Source organism: Onychomys torridus, chromosome 6 (assembly GCF_903995425.1).
Source record: "Onychomys torridus chromosome 6, mOncTor1.1, whole genome shotgun sequence".
Classification (NCBI taxonomy): Eukaryota; Metazoa; Chordata; class Mammalia; order Rodentia; family Cricetidae; genus Onychomys; species Onychomys torridus.
Window position 1 is genome coordinate 107947876 of NC_050448.1, and position 4291 is coordinate 107952166.

A 4291-nucleotide genomic window follows, 5' to 3' on the forward strand; every position below is an offset into this window, starting at 1 on the left:
TCTTCATCATTGAAGAAAGTCAGGACAGGAACTCAAACAAGGCAAGAACCTAGAGACAGGACCTGATGCAGAGGTCATGGAAAAGGGTTCCTTAAATGACTTGGTCCTCATGGCTTACTCAGCCTGCTTTCTTTTAGAACCCATGACCACCAACCCATGCACAGCACCAACTACAATGATCTGGGCCCTCCTCATCCATCACTAATTAAGAATATGCCCTATATTCTTTTAGATCTTTTAGAAGCATTTTCCTCAACTGAGATTCACTCGTTTCAAATAACTTTAGCTTGTGTCAAGTTGACAGCACAAAATGATTTTTGTAGAATAGAGAAAGTAGGCAGAGGATTAGGTTTTACACTGTGGTCTATCGAGTCCTCTTGGTCAGGCTAGTGGTCTGACTGATCATTATCTCATTGTGGTTCTGTAACAGGTTCTGGAAAAGTCAGTATCTCTGTGACCACTTCAACGGAACATTTCCATGAGATGGTGGCCCCCATTCCCATCTTAAGTAATGGTCCTCAATAGTATAGTGATCTGTCCTTTGGGGTTCACTGTGCTTGGAAGTAGTTTTGACCTCCTACCATTGCTGTGTGATACTATTCCTTGGGAGACATGAACAAACATCTACTTACCTCAGATAGGTAACTGATGACAGCAAAGTAGGAATACCACCAAAGTTCAACTTGGTGAACCAATGAGTTTTATTGGTGTTATTTAGCAGAATGTGGATGAGGGGCTAATTAAAGGAGAAGAAATGACCCAGACTCCAGCATTATAAAAAGCCCACTCCAACATAAGTAACCCCCTGGGGTATAGTAAACAACTTGCAGGCTCTTCAAAAGGTTGGATGGTATCTCTTTCAAATAACCCAGGTGCTCTGAGCCTCTTCTGGTAGCTCAGTTGATCTCTTCTTTTATGTGGCTTTTGAACTCTGCTTTTTACAGGCAACTTAACTGCTCTGAGCCTCTTCTAAACAGCTCAGATGGTCTGAGAGTGTCTCTCAGCTGTCCTTATAACTTATATATGTTTGAGGAAGGAGGAGCCTAGTGAATATATGTTCAGTTTCAGGGACTTCCTAAAATCTTTAAGTTGATTACTTCCTAAACTTAAGGAACTTCCTTATAAGGATGGGTATAGCAGGAATTTTAAAAGGTCTTATTAATAAAAACAAATCCAAGCCAGGTATTAGGGTGAATGCTGGAAGATCAGAGAAGAAGAACAAGCCACAGCTTCCTCACCTTGCCTGTTCCTCAGCTGATCCTGTTTCCTCAGACTGGAAGCCTCTGAGTCTTCTTCATCCAGAATGGCTCTCAGCTGAACTGCTGTTAGAAGCCTAAAAGCTTAACCAGTTTCTGGCCCTCACACCTTATATACCTTTCTGCTTTCTACCGTCACTCCCTGGGATTTAAGGCATGTGTCACCATGCTTGGCTGTATCCTTGAACAGATGGATTTCTGCCTCTAGAATGCTAGGATTAAAGGCATATACTACCACTGCCTATCCTCTATGTTTAATATTGTAGATGTTCTGTTTCTGACCCCAGATAAGTTTATTAGGGTGCACAATATTTTGGGGAACACAATACCACCACATTGGGATGTTTCACCTCCTCTTAGAACATTCTGTTCTTTACCCCCTTTCTAACTTCCTGTGTCTCAATGAGCTTCCTTCCAAGACAGAAGCTTTAATCTTGGAGGGAACTGCTCTAGAACAACCATCAAGACACTTATGGCTAGGTACTGTCATAGAATCCAAAATATCTCAAGAAAAGAGTGACTCAGAAGAGGGAGTGCAGAGGCAAAACAGACAGCAAAGAACAAAATAGAGTGCTTGGGCCTGTGATCAGTTGTCTCCTCTCAGAAAATGCTGCCCAATGGGTTAAAGGACAGAATGGAGTAGACAGAAATTACCATCTGGAGAACTGAAAGAAAAAATATTAAGTAAAAGTAAAAAGAGTACAGTGGCATATATGACATATTAAGTGCGACTTTTGGAAGACAAGAAGAACAAAGATGCAGAAAGAAAAAAGTCTAAATTTCAAAGCAGATGGTCTTAAGAAGGGCTTACCCTTCCCAAAGAGAAACCCCCAGCACTCAGAAATAAAGAAAAAGCTCTTTAGTTGGCACACAGATGTATCCACGAGCTATTACTTAAGGAGGCCCAGCCCTGATCAGAGAATTTCCCATAACAATGTTTCACTCAAAACAAACAAACAAACAAGCAAACAAAGAACAAATCAGAACTACCAACAACAAAAACCTACCTAGGTAGGGAGGGAGAGTAAAACAGGGCTGTGAAAGGATATTTGTGTCTCTTAGGGTGAGTGTAGCATCATTGCAATAGATAAAACACAGAAGCAACACAATTGTATACCAGCAGATGTGCAGAGAAGAAAACAATGCAGGATGCATATACAATGAGATACTAATCAGCCTTAAAAATGGAAAAAAAAAACTGACATGTACTTAATGATATTAGAGTAAGTGAAGTAAGCCAGTAAGAGAAAGATAAATGCTGCGTTAACTTATACAGCAACTTAAAATAGTCAAAAGTAAAGAAATAAAAAACAGAATAGAAAGGTGAGGCTAATGGAGTAGTATTGCTTAATTGGATAGAGATGACAATGTGAATATGTATTCACTCACTGTACATATGAAAATGAGTAAGATGGTTAAGTTGTATGTGTGTATTAACACAATTTAAAGATTAAAGAAAGATTGATTCAAAGATTTTAACAGCAAAAATTATTTTATGATGCATCTGATTAATTAGCCTCTGAATTTAAACAAAAATAAAACTCAAGCCCCAATAAAGCCTGTACTACTCTGGTTTTTATCTGAGGGTATGGTAAAATGGGACCTGGACGCTACTTTAAAATAAATCAACATCTGAAGTTAAAAGTCACATTTATATTATGAAAGATGGAAATCGGAAGCATCATATTTTTATTCCCTTTGGACAAACATGGAGGGGAAAAAAGAAAAGGCAAGAACATGTAAATGATCCTCTGTGTATGTATGTGTGCACGAGCGTGTGTGTATGCATGTACCTGCAATGCTATTGTTGTTGTTCAGTTTGTTTTAAATCAGAGCCTAATTAAGAAGAAAAAAGAAAACATGAGGATAACCTATGAACCACACAGCACAGGCTCAAACTGTTTATCTTTTTTTCCTTTCCATTTTCCCAAATTGTTTCATTCGCTCACTTTACAATAGAGAGAAAAGTGAGAACACACACAGAAAATTGTTTTCTTTTTCTCCAGCATATGTTTTGTCTTTAAATACAGCATTCGAAGGAGTAATTTCCAGAATAAAATCAAAACAAAACAAAATCATGTTGTAAATAAAAACAAAATGAAGCTTTTGTGAGGAGTGACTAAAATAGAGAAAGTGGAGGTGTTTGGGGGTCTTTTCTTTTTCTTTTACTGCATGTGTTTTCTATTCTATTTCTACCCACCTGACTTTACAGAACTTTTGATTGTTCCTCAGAGCTTCCTTTGGAGCTGGAAACTAGTAAAGACATAAAAATCCACCATGTTCATTTTATGCATGAAGTTTTAAAATTCTCCTTCTTGGCCTTGAACTTCTAGACAACTTCTTTCTATCATCTGTGAGTTTGTTAGAGCAAATGAAGCCACTCAATGCATGCTCTCTGACCTTTCTCCATGAAGACAAGAGTGACAATGAATCTCAGACATGAGGCAATCAAACCCTGCGACCCATGTCTACAGAAACATCTCCTTAAGTCGAAAACATTGTCTAATGAACTGTCAAGGCCATACATTCTTTTAGCATATAACAAAATTTAGTCTTGGATGTACTTCCAGAAATAAAGTAACTGAATTTGGCACCTCTTAACAGATATAATAATATAATTTGCTCATCCAAAATCCATTCACTGTCTACTATATTGCCAAGTACTCTACTTCTGCCTTCAGGGTGCTCATGATTGAGAGAAAGCTGGGCAGGAAAACCAAAGGCAGAAGAATAAAATAGCTAAATACTTTGAGAGTTCTATGTCCTGACTTTAGTTAGAATCCCCCAGAAGACACATTTAATCCAGCTTGTGGTAAGGTGAAAAGTTCAACAAAACCATTTCAGTAGAGGTTATTGGAAGGATAAGTTTTATCATAGTAGACAGGAAGGGGCAAGGAACATCCAGGCAGTGAGACTTATGGGAAGATGTCAGGACCATTAGAAAATAAAACTATACTTTCATATCGGATACCAGGGGTGGGGAATGAGGGAGAAAGACTTAGCTAAATGGCAGACCAAGTCATCACTTTAAAAAC